Below are 18,674 nucleotides of genomic sequence, written 5' to 3'. Positions count from 1 at the left end.
AAACGCTGCTGTGCAGTAGAGTTTCGGCAATTCCATAACCTTTTTACTCGATATTTATCTGAGCTCTGGTGGCCTTACTGATAAATATTTAGCTAGCAAATTTTATCTCATCCAAATTGCGGTACCACTTCCAAAGATACTATCATCATCACAGTTGGTCGGATATTTCAGTAAGATTTGCTCAGTGCTTTTGGTAAGCAAATGGAATTGATTTGTGCCGGTTGTACTCACAGTTGCTACCCTACATTGCGCTAATGTGAACTACGTACTATATCACTCGCTTCTGATTTTTAGCTGGTTCGAAAGATTGTAGATGTTATCTGTTGTACTCGCTCGATATAAGAGATTTACGTTCTCGTGGCCATGAAACAACTGTTTGCTGAGTAATTCTTGATGAAATTATTGTTCAGACAGCTTTGTAGTTTAACATCAATATTAAACTCAGAAATAACCCTAATGTTTCAACAAGACCAGTCTGTTTGATTCTTTTCCCTAAGGGGTCAAATCCTAATTTTAGTAATATAGGATTACCCATGGGTCGGTACACGTGCAATAAATTGTATCTGAGTAAGAATATTTACCACAAAAGATAGCAGGCGTTTCGGTAAATTTACGGGAGATTGTTAACTTAGTAGGATATTATAAAGCATCACGACGCTGTATGGAATAGCTTTATTTCATGCTGGTTAAACTGTTATCCAACAATGATGAATAACTCAGTAAACAATTATGGTGTGTAAAAGAGGTGACAATGTCTGTGTTATTGACATTCATGTGACATGATACTTTTGACATTCTTTTGACATTCATGACACTCATTGAGCGACGGTTTCTTAGGTGTCGTGTAGTTGTTCCACCACGAAAGGTCGGCATCACCAATAAATATATGGTTCAAATAAAAACAAGTTGTTGTAGCTGACCCTATCTTGAGAATGCAAAATAGAGCTAATAAGGTGGTATACTTACTGTTCAAAATAATTTATGAGTAATTTGTTGTTTGAAAGTCTTATTTGTCACCTGTCTTATTGAAATCACCATTGAGATCTGAACATTTGTGATTAGGTGTATCTCTGTATACGAAACTTGCAAAAGTAATTAAGCTCTCATGTTTTAAATAAAATATTTAAAAAATTCTAAAATATCTTTACAGGTTACCTACGTACAGTCAGAATTAATATGCGACTAGAATGTGATTGGTGCATTTGTCATAAAATCTTACTTTTATGTTCTCTCAACTGGAAACGTGTTTATGTGTACTTTTATTTTAAAACTTTTTTCTACAATAAGTACAATAAGACTTGTTGGGACGATAGGCGATTTGTAACTCTTATATTGCTTAAATCTCTGAGTAAAATACTATGTCCCTTATACTACAACTTAGATAATTTAGGGGCGGGAATATTGGCTGGAGGGAGATACAGAGATTTAGAGGTGGATGACTCCTTAGTGTACAGAATAATTTGGACGCACTTCTGTCCCAAACAAGTACCAGGCAATCATGTCAAATCCTAATTTCGTTACTCAGTTGTGTCATAAATCTTGCATAATAAAATCATATAAAACAACAGTTTTGTGTTAGTATTTACTGAAATATTATAGAGATAACTTTAAACATACTAGTATAATTTATTGTCATGTCAGTTGTTTATCTCAATCTTACTTTGCGAAAACGATTTACTTCTACACTAATTTATAATATTTATTAAGTACTTTAAATAAAAGCATTTTGTGGTTTATCTCCTAACATCAATGTAAGAACACATTTTTTATTCTATAAGGCCTTTCATGTTTTGTCCATAAAACATTAAAATTATATAATAAAATATGTTTTAATGTGGAGACGAAAATGTAGCGGTCCCAGTTTTGCTCAGTCTAGGGGGTGGGAAGGGTAGGTGTGGTTTTCACAAGTTAACGGCGTAGTAGAGTTAACTGTTAACGGTACTATCCGAGGGCGCCACCTTGTTTTCCAGTAGTAGTGTGGTAGGAGAACGGAGTCAGAACAAGGAAAAGACCCGTTACTGAATGATGTTGTAAAATTAATGACCTTATAACCAACCAAAGTAAGAGTGAGTTAAATACAAGGTAAATTAAGAAAAGGAAATACATGTAAGAAAGCTAAACTCATTCAATGTAATCATTAAGTTTAGAAAAATTCTAAAAGCCTGTTTTTTTTATTGCACAAGAAACAATTTATCAAATGAAATATTATTAAAATTATGTAATTTTACATTTCATATCATGGAAAAGGTTTTGATTACCATTTCTGTATTTGGATCTCAACAGTCTGAGGTACAGGTAACCCTTAGATTTATCAATACAATATACCCTAAACACCAGTAATTATACACTAAACAACAATTACCTTGGCCGTCCACTAGTACTCTGGTATTTTACCCATAGATATCAATCAAACAATACTTACATAAACTAGACACATATTTACACAAAGCACATTAAACATCAATATGTATCCAATAAAGAAAAGATATTTATAAGTAATTATTCAACTACGTAAGATCACAATCATACGCCTCCGTAAGGGCTCACGGTCAGGGAGGAAGGCACAGTAGCAGGTATGGCACGGGCACTGGGTAGGTAGTGGTACTCAGACCTATGTGGAGGCACACAAACCGCTCCCGAACAAATCCCTGAGCACAATTCAGACAATAGAATCTACAAAAAATATTTGACACTAAAAGATGTATAATAGTTGCTTCAAAATAGCACGTAAAAATTTTATGTTAACAATAATAACAATGAAACCTAAATATTCCGTGAAATAATCTAACATGAAGTATTTTGAGAGATATATAATCGGTTTGTAATGTAAATAACCCCAAAAATTAACTATTAGTCAATTACTCAATCTACATAGAGTCAATATAATGAGATATAAATTAATTAAATTCCAAAAATAAATTATTAACTAAAATATAGCTTTAAATAGAATTCAATTGAAAACATCTTTTCATATTTGTTTCCTATTCTACAAATGCCTTTTCTTACTTACATTTTGACAAAGCACGTAGTAGCATCATTACCAACATTTATTATCCTTATTATCCTAAAGAATTAACAACTAACGGCAAAAAATAACTTATAGGCCAGACTAACACTATTTATTCTTACATTTAGGCCACACAACAAGTATTTAAGTATTACCTAAAAGTACATTTGTTTTGTTATTTCAAATGCATTATTTAAAATAAAAGTTCTAACCATTGCAACAACACTAATTGTAGGAAAGAAAATAGAACATTAAAACACTATGATAATATTTACAATCTGAAAGATTACAAATACATGAAAATAAAAGGCTCAAGTAATTTCTGCTTCTTAATTTCACTAATATATTTACTCTGGTTGGTTGAGAAAAGAAAAATTAATTCCAAGTATATTGCAAAAGTATTTATAATTTCTTGGTAGCACACATTATTTGACTTAAAAGAAGATTAAAATACCTCACCTTGGCAACAATCCAGTAATGGGCCAGGAAGGGAGCAATGTAGGTAAAGACATTATAGATAACCTCGTGGAGACTCAATTTTCCAACTGAACAATCTTCAAACTATCGCCATGAGAGAGAGAGGATAAGCCTCGTGAAGCCTGACAGTCAGTAATAAAGTCCAACAGGAAGTAGGAGTCAATTGTTGTTTGGCCAACTGGAGCTGCAGCTGTTTAATAGCCAGCTGATATGGATTTTCCAGTTGATCAGGCCTGTCTGCCAAAGTTAATAAAATCTAACTCTTACTCTCTGTTATAAAATTTAAGGTATCACAAAAAAAAAATGTTACACCACCCCCCTCTCTCATGAGAAAATTTCCCAAATTTTCATCGTTACTGAAGATAAGGTTTAAGTCCGAGTATGCCAGGTGCCCAGAATTGCCTATCTTCTGATTGGAGCTGATTTTGATAAGGTCACTGGAGATATTTTCTTCTTAATTCGGTAAGGCCCAACAAATTTTGGAAAGAGTTAGGATGACTTGTAGTTGACTGCATCCGCTTGGGTGAAGTTCCTCTTCCATACAAGTTGACCTGCTTTAAACTGCTGCTCTCTCCTCCGCAGGTTGTATCGTTGAGCAATTAAATCTCATGTGCCCTCTTCATCCTTTCTTTGATATCCTTAAAAACTTCATTCAAGCGCGTCAGTTTCTGGAGGTGATCACCTGCATCGGAAAGCTGAGGCAAATCTTCTTCACCAAGATTCCCAGATCCCTCACCCGATAAAGTTGTGATCTCATGTCCGAATACAAGAAAGGCTGGGGAATGACCAGTGGTCTCATGTACTGCCGTTCGTTAGGGCACACCCACCTATCTGAGGTAACTTAATATCCCAATTGCGGTGATTATCCCCAACATAAGAACTCAACATGTTCCCTATAGTTCGGTTCACCCGCTCCGTTGGGTTTGCTTGAGGATGATGACTAGGAGTGTAGATAGTCTTCACTTTATATTCCTTGAGCAAATCTCGAAATGGTTGACCAATGAATTCAGATCCATTGTCGCAAATCACAATGTTAGGAACCCCATATACCAAGAATACATCTTCCTCCAAATGTTTAGCAACAAGTCTTGCAGGTGGCTGCTCTTAATGGAAACAGAAGGGTATACCTGCTGAAGTAATCCACCACTACCATCAGGTACTTGTAACCTCTTGATGATCTTACAAAAGGTCCCATCAGATCCAGACTTATTGTCTGCCACGGTCGGTCCACTACTCTCTCTGAGACCCCATAAGTCCTGCTGGCTTTAAGGTAGCCGACTTAGCTTGCTGACACACCCTACAGCGAGAGACATATGTTGCGGTGTCTTTCCTCATCTTAGGCCAATAGTACTTCTGTAAGAGTCTGTGGTAGGTTTTAATACGTGCCCAAGTGTCCAGATGTAGGAGTGTCATGAAATTGTTTTGAAGAGTTTTCCCACGCTGATCCTTGGGTACAACTAGCTTCCAATCTTCTTGCTCATCACCAACCGAAGTAGATGAAGGGACACACTTCCAGAGCTGATTATCGACAACTTTCCATGAAGAGTAAAGGTCAGGCTTTTTCTTTTACTGAGTCGATCATCTTCAGATACCACTTGTCCCCAATCCGAAAACAGTTTAGTGAGGGAATCAACGATAAATTCTGCAGGTACAGATTCCTAATGGGTTCCTAGATAAAAGATCCGGAACGACGTGTTCTTTACCTTTGCGATGCAGCAAAGTGAAGTTAAAAAGGTTGAAGACGTAATGCCCACCGTGCCAATCTTCCTTGAGGATCTTTTAAATTATGAAGCCATAACAAACTGTGATGGTCAGTTACAACAACAAAGTGAACTCCTTCTATATAAGGGCGGAACTTTTCAATTGACCAAATGACGGCCAAACACTCCCGCTCTGTAGCAGAAAACTTTTGCTCAGTTTTGCTCAATGTCCGACTTGCATAGGCAATCACATTTTCCATCCTTCCTCTGACATCTGGGAGAGTACCGCTCCAACACCAACAGCCGAAGCGTCACATGAAATGGTAAATTCCTTCCCAAAGTCCGGGCAAGAAAGAATTGGAGATTTTACAAGGTTACCCTTAATATCTTCAAAAAGCATTCTGAGCTTCAATGTTCCACTTAAAGTTGTTATGTTTTCCTCAGCATTGAAGTAAGAGGATAAAGACGAGAGGCAAAATTTGGGATAAACCTCCGATACCAACTTGCAGTACCGCAGAATGCACGGACTTCCTTCACTGAGCGAGGGGTAGGAATTTCCAAAATGGCTTTCACCTTTCAGGGTCAACTCTCAGGCCATTAGCATCGACAAATATAGCCCAAATATCGAAGTTCAGGTTGGAAAAATCGGCACTTGTCTTGATTTAAGGTTAGATTAGCTGCTGCTAGCCGCTTGAAGACTTCTTCCAGAATTTCAAGATGTTTCTCAAAGGTCTGTGTGACTATTATTACGTCATCAAGGTAGATAAAGACAAAAGGTTCCAAGTCCATCCCTAATATATTATCAACCAATCCGTTGCCAGGTGGCTGGTGCATTGTGGAGTCCAAATGGGAGAACATTAAAGTGGAAAAGACCTCTTCCTTGGATTGTAAAGGCAGTTTTTCCCTTTACTTGAAGCTTCAAGGGGAATCTGCCAGTAAGCGCTTTTTGATATCCAACGCAGACAAGTATTGGGCATCCCTTAAGCGATCCAAAATCGAAGTGACATGAGGTAAGGGGTAAGCAACTCTGCAAGTGACTGAGTTGACTTTCCGGAAATCGACGCAAAAAACCTTTGGCCACCATCAGTTTGTCCACAAGTATGATTGGGGAGGACCAAGCACTTCTTGAAGGTTCTACAACACCCAGTTCAATCATTTTATCAAGTTCGGCATACACAAGCTGCAATCTAGCGGGAGACATGGGATAGTAGCGTTGCTTGATGGGATGAAGCATCTCCAGTGTCAATTTTATGCTGCACTAGATGGGTTCTTCCTAATTTCTCTCCTTGATTGCGAAAGTAACTTCTCCAAAAGATTATTTAAGTCTTCCCTTTGTGACGTAGTCAATACGGTAGAGTCTTGTAGACCAATTGCACATATCTGCCTCGTGTTGGTGGGTTCTCAGAAAATTCCCAGGACTTCTCATAGGCGTCCATAACAATATGCATAGCATTCCAAAAATCTATCCCCAAAATAATTGTTTGAGATAGAGAAGGTACAACAACGACAGATAAATGTTTTGTTTTATGAGCGAGAGTAATAGGAATGTTGGCTCTTCCAATAATCTTATGTTTCTGGTGGTCCGCAGTTTCTACAAATTGGTTGGACAATGGCCGAAATTTTTGCCGGGAAACTTATCAAAAATCCACATCAGGTCTCTTCCGATCACTGTATTTGAAGCTCCAGAATCTAACAATGCTTTGCAACTAAATCCAAAAATTCGAATTGGTAGATAAGGTCGCGGATCATTAGCGGAAGTTTCAATCAGAAAATTTATACCTTTAGGCAATGAAGCCAAATCACAATTGGACAACTTATTGTTTGACGGTAAATAAGATAAGAGAGGTACTCCTAAGATGCCCGAGGAGGCTCCCTTCGTACCCCGTTTTTTTTTGAATACACTTAGGACAGGTTGTTTTGCGATAACCAGCAATGCCCACAGCCATAGCAGAAAAGTTGCCTCTCTTTAGGACAATTTACTGTACATGTGGCCTTCCTCACCACAATTCCAACATTTGGACTTCCTTGGGGCAAAACTCGTAGGTTTATTAAGTGCATAGAACTTGATGATTTGAGGAATTCTTGCGATTATCAGTGCGAGAGTAAGCTAGATCAGGTTCTAAGACGGTGCCTGGCCTAGGAGGAGGCCTACTATTTGTAGTTCTCAATCTTCCCAGCTCAGCCTTACGTCCTATTTGTCGGAGTTCCATCAATAGAAGAGATCACAAACATACAGAGTTTGTCCTGCAAATAATGATTTAGATTTTTAAGAATCTGACGAAGCCCTGATGGGTTCCGGAATTGGATTTGACAAAACGACCATAAAGACCCTCCATAGAAGCAATGAAAAGATCAATATGCTCTTGATCGCCTGTTCATAATCTCCTGCAGCAACATATCGTCCATAATCCGGCGTCTGAAAAACAAGTTTCATCTCCGTACACAATTGCTCCCAGGAATTGACTCTGCCCACGGTCGACCGATACCAAATTAAAGCATTGCCGGTAAATAAATCAACTGCTGACCTAAAAAGTTGAGCTTCAGAAAACTCCGCGAGCATGACGAAGTTCCTCAACCCGCTGCAAAAATGCACCAATGCTCTGCCAGGACCATTACTAAACTGTAAACCCCATTTGAAGACTGGTATAGGCTTTGCAGTTTCTGCCTCTAATACATGACTCATCAGGTTTCAGTTTCCTATTTCCAACCATAGTAGATTTTCCTTGTCCAGCATGTCCCAAGAGGGGGAAGGTGCTTTTCTTGTGCGATATTCTTCCGATTTACATTTTCCTTGAGAGGGTGGAGTTTCTGTATTGGCACCTTGGGAAGTGCCTCCTTCTTCCGCAGTATTCACTGACGTATCTTCACCTCGCCTTCTTTTCTTCAGCACCGTCCAGCTTTTCCGCGTGCTCTTCAACACCGTCCAGCTTCTTTCCGCTACCTTAGATGAGAGGGAAAGGGAAGGTATCCAGCATGTGTTTTGATCTCTGTAATAAGTCGTCTTTTTCCTCCGCTGTGTCTTTATCCCAGTCCCAGATCCACAGGTATACGCTCCACTCGCAAGTAAAGATGCCAAAGGCGGGCAGAAAGTTTTCGATATTCATTGTCTTTTGTATTTTCCTTCATAATCTTCAACTAGCTCTGACAGGTCATTGAATTTTTCTTCGCATTCTTCAAGTTCGGTTTCAGCATTTAGATTACTGATAACGTCTTCCTTAATCTCAACATTACCAAGAAAAAGCTTGAGAGAGCCTGGATCTCAATTGATTTGCATTTCCTGTAGTAGCTAAACCTCTAAGTTTCAACTCATATTCATTTTCATGACGACGTAAATAATATGCATTCATGGTGACAGCAGAAACCAAATACCAAAGTGAAAAACGAACAATCACACAATTTAAGAAAAGATAATAGAGGTGTAACAGTCAGTAAACAAAACCACTAATAATTACGAGTACCGACAAAAGTGTTGCAATATACAACAAGTTAACCAACCATAATGTCCATATCAATCACCATCAGAACAAAAAAAAATTCACAAATATATTATATAGTCCCCACACAAGCCAGGCCCCACGTTGGGCGCCAAATGTAGCGGTCCCAGTTTGCTCAGTCTAGGGGGGTGGGAAGGGTAGGTGTGGTTTTCACAAGTTAACGGGCGTAGTAGAGTTAACTGTTAACGGTACTATCCGAGGGCGCCACCTTGTTTCCAGTAGTAGTGTGGTAGGAGAACGGAGTCAGAACAAGGAAAAGACCCGTTACTGAATGATGTGTGTTGTAAAATTAATGACCTTATAAACCAACCAAAGTAAAGAGTGAGTTAAATACAAGGTAAATTTAAGAAAAGGAAATACATGTAAGAAAGCTAAACTCATTCAATGTAATCATTAAGTTTTAGAAAAATTCTAAAAGCCTGTTTTTTTTATTGCACAAGAAACATTTATCAAATGAAATATTTATTAAAATTATGTAATTTTACATTTCATATCATGGAAAAAGGTTTGATTACCATTTCTGTATTTGGATCTCAACAGTCTGAGGGTAACAGGTAACCCTTAGATTTATCAATACAATATACCCTAAACACCAGTAATTATACACTAAACAACATTACCTTGGCCGGCCACTAGTACTCTGGTATTTTACCCATATATATCAATCAAACAATACTTACATAAACTAGACACATATTTACACAAAGCACATTAAACATCAATATGTATCCAATAAAGAAAGATATTTATAAGTAATTATTCAACTACGTAGATCACAATCATACGCCTCCGTAAGGGCTCACGGTCAGGAGGAAGGCACAGTAAGCAGGTATGGCACGGGCACTGGGTAGGTAGTGGTACTCAGACCTATGTGAGGCACACAAACCGCTCCCGAACAAATCCCTGAGCACAATTCAGACAATAGAATCTACAAAAATATTTGACACTAAAAGATGTATAATAGTTGCTTCAAAATAGCACGTAAAAATTTTATGTTAACAATAATAACAATGAAACCTAAATATTCCGTGAAATAATCTTAACATGAAGTATTTTGAGAGATATATAATCGGTTTGTAATGTAAATAACCCCAAAAATTAACTATTAGTCAATTACTCAATCTACAGTAGTCAATATAATGAGATATAGTTAATTAAATTCCAAAAATAAATTATTAACTAAAATAAGCTTTAAATAGAATTCACTTGAAAACACATCTTTTCATATTTGTTTCCTATTCTACAAATGCCTTTTCTTACTTACATTTTGACAAAGCACGTAGCATAAATTACCAACATTTATTATCCCTGAATTTACAAACAACGGCAAAAATAAAACAGACTAACAGATAATTTTTTAACTTATAGGCCACACAACACTATTTATTACCTAAAGTACATTTTGTTGTTATTTCAAATGCATTATTTAAAATAAAAGTTCTAACCATTGCAACAACATATGTTTGGATCTAAGAAATATGAACCATTAAAACACTATGATAATATTTACAATCTGAAAGGATTTATATTTATGAGTACAACTTACAAATTAATAAAGGCTCAAGTAATTTCTGCTTCTTAATTTCACTAATATATTTACTCTGGTTGGTTGAGAAAAAGAAAAATTAATTCCAAGTATCTGTAATTCAAAAGTATTTATAATTTCTTGGTAGCACACATTATTTGACTTAAAAGAATATTAAAATACCTCACCTTGGCAACAATCCAGTAATGGGCCAGAGAAGGGAGCAATGTAGGTAAAGACATTATAGATAACCTCGTGGAGACTCAATTTCCAACTGAACAATCTTCAAACTATCGCCATGAGAGAGAGAGGATAAGCCTCGTGAAGCCTGACAGTCAGTAATAAAGTCCAACAGGAAGTAGGAGTCAATTGTTGTTTGGCCAACTGGAGCTGCAGCTGTTTAATAGCCAGCTGATATGGATTTTCCAGGTTGATCAGCCTGTCTGCCAAAGTTTAATAAAATCTAACTCTTACTCTCTGTTATAAAATTTAAGGTTCACAAAAGAAAATGTTACAAAAAATCATGTATGTAAAATATCAACATAAAGGATTAATTATGTCGTTCTCTGTACGAGTGTATTCAAGCTATGGCGCAAAGTTAATGAAGAGAATTAAAACTCACAAACTTATTAAGGTAGTAATAAATGGCGAATTTTAATAGATAGTTTTTAAGAAAAGTGTTTGATAGATGGAAGGAAAATATGGTTCAATTTAAGAGAAACTCGGCGAAAATTCAATTAACGGAGAACGCGCACATCACAAAGAATGGAGCTGATTTAGTTGCGTCTCGTGAACGGCGAGGTGTCAGGGAAAGAGAGATCAGAGAGTGATGTTTATGTTTATAAAAACAATTAATATGAAGTTAACCAATTTTATACATCTCCTGAGTGAGAGAAGTATTTTGACTTATGTTAAAGTTCGTACTAATACATAACACCCACATTTTGCACCTTCTTCTATATAAATATTAATATAATAGACTTCTATATAAGACAAATTTGTGTAATAGCTCTAAAAATAATTTTTAATGTACGGCGAAATATTCATTAGTACACGTTGAAATATTCCTGCCCATATATTTCTTCTCAGCCTCTATGTTTTATTAAATGGTATCACAAATGGGATAAATTAAATTATAAATTAGGGTTTTTGATAGCTGAGTACAGTTGTTTAACTATATCTTTAACAAAAAAGGGGATATAAATTAGCTAAAGCTAAGAACACTCCCAAGAGCGTCAAGTGACATTAAAAACTTACCATAGTTAAGTATTCGGCTACATTTTAAAGCGAATTAAATGGCAACGTTTTTAATGTCACTTGACACATTCTTGTGTACAGCCTGTGGTAAAAGATGGGGTTCAATAATATTTCAGTTTTTCTGAAAGCCATTTGAATCGACCTGAAGCTTAATTGAAAATTTAACGGAGAATCTAAACATGATGTAGTTTGCTCATATATGTTTATACGTTGCTGAGAAATATCAGATTTATGTGCAAAAACACGGGTTTTTTAGAAAAACTAAAAATAATTCATTTCAGACCTAATTTTTGGAGTTACAACTTTTTTATAACCGCCATTGTATCACATTTACATTGCATTATAACCCAAAAACTTTTGTCACACCAAGAGCCACTCACCTGTACATTTCAATTGGGAGTTTTTCCCTCACTCCTGAAGATGTCAAAAGTAACCCTATCTTTAAAAAAGACGACCCTACACTCATGAATAACTATCGGCCTGTCTCTATTTTGCCTATTTTAAGCAAAATATTAGAAAAGTTGTTTTTAGTGCGAATGCTTCAATTTCTGAATAAACACAGTCAGCTCTGAAATGACCAATTTGGCTTCAGAAAGGGCAAATCGACAATAGATGCAATTGTGGGTCTTGTCGATATGATTATAGAGGGATTGGAAAGTCGAAATCACACTTTAAGTGTGTTTCTCGATTTATCTAAAGCTTTCGATTGTGTTGACCATATTACACTGCTTGACAGACTGGAATCGCATGGCATTCGAGACGTGCCTCTGACATGGCTTAGTTCATTCCTAAGTCATAGAACTCAAGTTGTCCAAATTTCTAATCATATTTAAAATTCTGTGAATATGAGTTATAGAGTTCCTCTAGGATCCATTCTCAGTCCAATTCTCTTCCTGCTTTATGTTAATGACATAAAATCATCACTGCCACACGGGAAAATCGTGCAGTATGCTGATGATACGACTCTTTTTCTCAACGAATCTTCGAAATCAGATTTGGAACAAAACGCATTTGTTGGAATGAACAATTGTGTCCAACATTTTCATAGCCTCAATCTAAATACAAATTCATCTAAATCTAACGTTTTAAATTTCACTTTAAACCCAGTAGACTTTGAGTATGGACCTAGCGTTATGTTAGCGGATACACTAATAGAAGAAGTCTATTCCTCAAAATTCCTTGGAATTTACCTTGATCAAGGTTTGACATGGAATGTTCACATCGATCACGTTTGCTCAAAATTAGCCTCAGGCATTTATGTTCTGAGGTCTCTAGCCAAATACTGCCCAAAGTCAAGTTCTGATAACGGCGTATTATGGCTTGATTTATCCACACCTCACTTACGGTGCCTGTGCAAGTAACCAATTTTCAAGAGTGTTTAAGTTACAGAAGCGAGCGATTCGCACCATTGCAAAATTGAAGTTTAGAGAGTCGTGCAGGTCAACTTTCAAATGGTTGCAACTGTTAACTCTGCCTAGCCTCTACATTTTAGAAACAACGTTGTATTGTATGTCTAAATGTGCCTTGATTACGGGCCGAGACATTCATTCGTACGGGACTAGAGGCAGAGACAACTACCGAACTGGGAGACACAGGACGGTGGTTTATGAACGCATGCCTTCACAGACAGGGGTTCATTTTATTAACAGATTGCCTAATGAATTAAGAAAAGCCTGTACGCTCAAGGCGTTAAGAACTCGATTAAAACGCTGTTTAGCGTCAAATGCATTTTACAATGTAAAAGAATTTCTAGAATATGACTGGGAGACCACACAATAACAAGACTGACTCTCGAACGAAGTGGGAATTATTGGTGATGGATGAACGTGGAATGAGTGATCAAATTTATATCTGAATGAGAGCTCGATGTGGTATGTATGTCCAAATTTTAACATATTTGACGTTTGCTATACAAATGTATTTTCCGCAATAAAACATTTGCTATTGACTACTATATATATATATTATATATATACCCTTCTAAGTACTTTAAAGTTTATACAAAAACAGAAACAAAAATTCAGTGCTCCTGTTTAATTTTTGAGTTTAAACCCTTCATCAGAACCACAATGAATTAAACCATACAAACAAAACTCAAACCAAGAACAAAAGACATAACCAAAATAATATGTTAACAAATAAATACCATAAACAACAAGATTCCAATCAGCTGTGTGTAAATGTTTATATATACCTAAAATTTCTTTTGTTATAAGAAGGAAAAGAGAATATTCTTAGGTTCAACCCATCTGGTTGCTTTGATTTAAAAATTAATTGATGTGCGATTTCAACATTTCTTAAATTTATCAGATTAGTATTTTGATTGGGATTTGCCTCTAAATTGTCAAATCCTTTTAGGCTGAAGCAGTTTTCTAATTTATTTTGATTGTGTTGAATCACATGAGCAGATAAATGGTCTCTCATAATTTTGATGAATAACATCAATTCGATCATTGGTCATTCTCACACTTAATGGAGTGATGGTTTTCCCAATATAGTCTTTTTGACAGAATTTACAGGTTAGTTGATAAATTATGTTTTTTGTAGTGCAATCAATGTTACCTTTAATAGGATATTCTTTTTCAGTTGTGCTACTTTTAAACGATTTTGAATTTATTAACATCTTACAAATGCTGCATCTTGGCTTGCTACAATGATTGCACACGTTACATTTGATGTTATTACTTTTTGGATTGCCCTCATACTTGAATTTCGGTCTAGAGAAAATGTTTTGTACATTTGGAGGTTTTAAAAAATTACTTTGGGGGGCTTAGAAAATAAATTTCTAATTTCAGGGGAAGATTCCAAAATAGGAAAAGAAACCTTTAGAATTTTGTAGATTTTATGACGGCCAGGAAAATATTGGGTGATAAATTTAGGATCATTAGGATTAATAGCACTGGAAATTTTTTAGGTGCTCTGATTTGTCTATCAACAAGATTTTTTGGATATCCCTTTCAAAACGTACATGGGACAGTCTGTTTATGTAGTTATGGAAGTCAGATTGATTACTACAAAGATTTTTTTGCCCTTATTGATTTATTGCCGATTGGTAATACAGAAGATATATATATATATATATATATATATATATATATATATATATATATATATATATACAAGTTAACTTTGTATTAAAACTATATAAAATCAACATTGTTAATACAAATATTAATTATCGAAACGGAAGGACGTATCATGACTTACGAGAAACGACTAAGAGATAATCCAACTCAGGTTTTGGATCAAGTTTCATCAGTCACTAGACACAACTTGTCTGTACCAAAATTAATTATCCGTCTTATCTGTCATGACAGGTGTTCTGCTTCTTTACTGTCATAAGTTTCCTTCTTTGCGTCATTATTAGTATTGTTCTGATGATGTTACCCGTCATAAGATACGAAATACTGATTAGAAACAAGTAGTCTTGTATATTATTAAAAGAGGAAAAAAACATTTGGATGATTAAGACATAATCGTAGATTCCATTTTCAGAGGAAATCCAAAGTATATGCGATAATTTTATCAAAAATACTTCATTTGAACTCTAACGGTATACATTTATTTTATGCTAAACCCTGGAACATTAGAGGTCACTTACGCCCTTTTTTTATTACGAAAACTGAGGTTAATTTTCCATTATTTATTCTTCGTTTAATTACGTTTTTTACACATTCTGTTTTTGATCTTCAATACTACGGTACGGTTGCAGATGGCCGAACGGGTTTTGATGTCGGAATTTAGATCTGAGCAAGAGACATTGCAGGTTACGATCCCGAATGTAACAGTAGCACGTTTTATCGCTACCATCGATATTGTCTGTATCCACTGACCCCTTACTCTGTTTTATAAAATGGCCACAAAGACCAATGGCTCATGAGGACGGGTAGAATAAGGCCTAAAAGAGAACTGGCCTCTTAAAAAAAAACATTCTCTCTTAATTTAGTATTTTAGCCCATGTGTGTTTATACGTAATATGTAACATTTTGTGTGATCATGCCCCTCAGAACCTCAAAACACACTTGTACAGATAGTATTATAAATAAATTTTAAATTGTGGTGTTTTTGGTTCTCAGGGTCATAATTAGAGAAAATTTAAAAAGAAAACCCCAAAGAATACATATATACTGTTTTTTCCTTGCTGATATTAAGTCTAATAAATGTTTATATTTCGGTAGCGTCCTCGTTATCTGCTAACATAGGATGATATCATTACAGAGTGGTAGGAAGTCTATAAAGGTTATATACTTACTAAGATTTTTAGGAATAACGTAAAACTGTTTAATTTAATCATCTGTGTTTTAACGACAAAATTTATCAATTTTATGTATCTGATACACGCATTATAGTGTAAACTACTAAAAATATATAAAGTTTGGTTTAAGAAACAAAAATAAATTAATTAAGTGACGAGTTTTGAAACTAGTCTCCGAGTTTGATTATTTACTACTATAAGATGTAGATTGTTTTCATAGCAATCACTTATGGCGGTTACGGTTAGATTAGGTTAAAGTACAAATTAGAAAACAATCTTGCTGGTTTTGATACTACACGCCACGATTTCATAAGTAAAAATAGATTGTATCCTTCCTGATTTTTGGTAGCATGTAAGCGCCTGCTAATTAATGACAGTCAGGGGGACTTAACTAACTAATGACTCTTATAGTTGATTAGCCTTATTACTGTTTAGGTGGTTTCGTGATTGTTTCGATGAGGGATTACTTTTTTAAACAAATAAAAAACTAACAAGATATAATTTTCATGTACATTAAACTCTAAAAATGTATTTACCGTACACATTTCGCGTTACTGGCCATTAGTGTTTGTAACTCTAAGTTCACGTATGTCATTGGTATCTAGTTTGATTGTAAATTCACTTAGTTGCTGTAATACAATAGTTTCAACAAACAATTACGTGTCGTTATGTCGTAAGGCCTACAGCAATATTTGTAAACAAACAGAAAACATTTTGTTGTGAACAATATTTCAAAAATGGAATTTAATTATAATTCATCACACGGTTTGTTTTAATTGAGCAATAACAATATGCGTAATTATGCATATTGTTATTGCTCAAATTGTAACAAATATATTTTGTTAAGTGACGTTAAAGGTAGTAAATTTTCAGACTAAACGCTAATTAGGTCTGTTTCATTTTTATGATTCGCTTGTTAGTCAAAACTTGGTTTCCACAGCCTGTCATAATAGAGAGGTTTGCCAGTTTAATGGTATGATAAACTTCGTAATTAAAATTTCTAATAGCTCATTCTCAGCCAGATTTGGAACTCGTACAAATTCCTAAAACAGTTCAATATGTTTTATATTTAGCTGCAAGTTTAAAACCAGTATGATATATGGGCTAATGCCCATATACTGTATAATGAAACTTGCATAGTGATTTCTAACAAAAACGGTGAGACAATCTGTTATTTGTTATATACAGGTGACTTCAGTTTAGGCTATATTTCCTGTTTATTTTGGAAAATAAAAACCGTTTATAAACAAGCGAGTTGAATTTTAAAGCTTAACTTACATTTAAATTGTTGTCGAAAAGCGGATTATGATAATATAAAAAGTATATGGAACTTATAATTTAATTGACAATGACCGTAAATGTTTTTATTTAACAATTAATACGGACATCTTGGTCACTTATGACACTTCAGTGATTGAAACTACTAGTATATCTTTTATTTTAATTACTACTTAAAATATCTTTTAATATTTATAAATTAATGTTATTGTAAAAATATATGAATTCGTATTTTCTTTCTTCAAACATGATTGATTTGTACAACAATTCACTTTACCTTTATATGGATAAAAAACCTCTGTATTCTTAATAAAGTATATTCAAGTGAGTCTTTTTATATGTAAATTCTCCCTTAGTAAGCTAACACGTAACATTGTTAGCATTGTTGGCCACCAACACGCCTCGGGGCCTGACGCTACCTGTCAGATTGTTGTAGTTCGATCTGGTTGACAAGGTTATTATCAAAAAATTCTGGCGGCTTTCACCGTAACTTTGCACCATTGTCTGGCTTGTGAGTTAACAGAAACATCAAGTAACATTGTTAGCATTGATGGCCACCAACACGCCTCGGGGCCTGACGCTATCTGTCAGATTGTTGTAGTTCGATCTGGTTGACAAGGTTATTATCAACAAATTCTGGCGGCTTTCACCGTAACTTTGCACCATTGTCTGGCTTGTGAGTTAACAGAAACATCACGTAACATTGTTAGCATTGTTGGCCACCAACACGCCTCGGGGCCTGACGCTACCTGTCAGATTATTGTAGTTCGGTCTGGTTGACAAGGTTGTTATCAACAAATTCTGGCGGCTTTCACCGTAATTTTGCACCATTGTCTGGCTTGTGAGTTAACAGAAACATCAAGTAACATTGTTAGCATTGATGGCCACCAACACGCCTCGGGGCCTGACGCTACCTGTCAGATTGTTGTAGTTCGATCTGGTTGACAAGGTTATTATCAAAAAATTCTGGCGGCTTTCACCGTAATTTTGCACCATTGTCTGGCTTGTGAGTTAACAGAAACATCACGTAACATTGTTAGCATTGTTGGCCACCAACACGCCTCGGGGCCTGACGCTACCTGTCAGATTGTTGTAGTTCGGTCTGGTTGACAAGGTTGTTATCAACAAATTCTGGCGGCTTTCACCGTAACTTTGCACCATTGTCTGGCTTGTGAGTTAACAGAAACATCACGTAACATTGTTAGCATTGTTGGCCACCAACACGCCTCGGGGCCTGACGCTACCTGTCAGATTGTTGTAGTTCGGTCTGGTTGACAAGGTTATTATCAACAAATTCTGGCGGCTTTCACCGTAATTTTGCACCATTGTCTGGCTTGTGGGTTAACAGAAACATCACGTAACATTGTTAGCATTGTTGGCCACCAACTCGCCTCGGGGCCTGACGCTACCTGTCAGATTGGTGTAGTTCGGTCTGGTTGACAAGGTTATTATCAACAAATTCTGGCGGCTTTCACCGTAATTTTGCACCATTGTATGGCTTGTGACTTAACAAAAACATCACGTAACATTGAAGCCACTAAAATGCCCCGAGACTACACTTTACCTGAATGAATTAATTATTGTTTTATTTACCAAGTAAATATACATAAGCAAATGTACCATAAGCAAAAGCATTGTCCTTTTGAAATGAGCCAAGATATTCAATTGATTTTACAATTTC

The sequence above is a fragment of the Homalodisca vitripennis genome, chromosome 4 (assembly GCF_021130785.1).
Source record: "Homalodisca vitripennis isolate AUS2020 chromosome 4, UT_GWSS_2.1, whole genome shotgun sequence".
Lineage (NCBI taxonomy): Eukaryota > Metazoa > Arthropoda > Insecta > Hemiptera > Cicadellidae > Homalodisca > Homalodisca vitripennis.
This window is presented reverse-complemented; position numbering follows the sequence as displayed.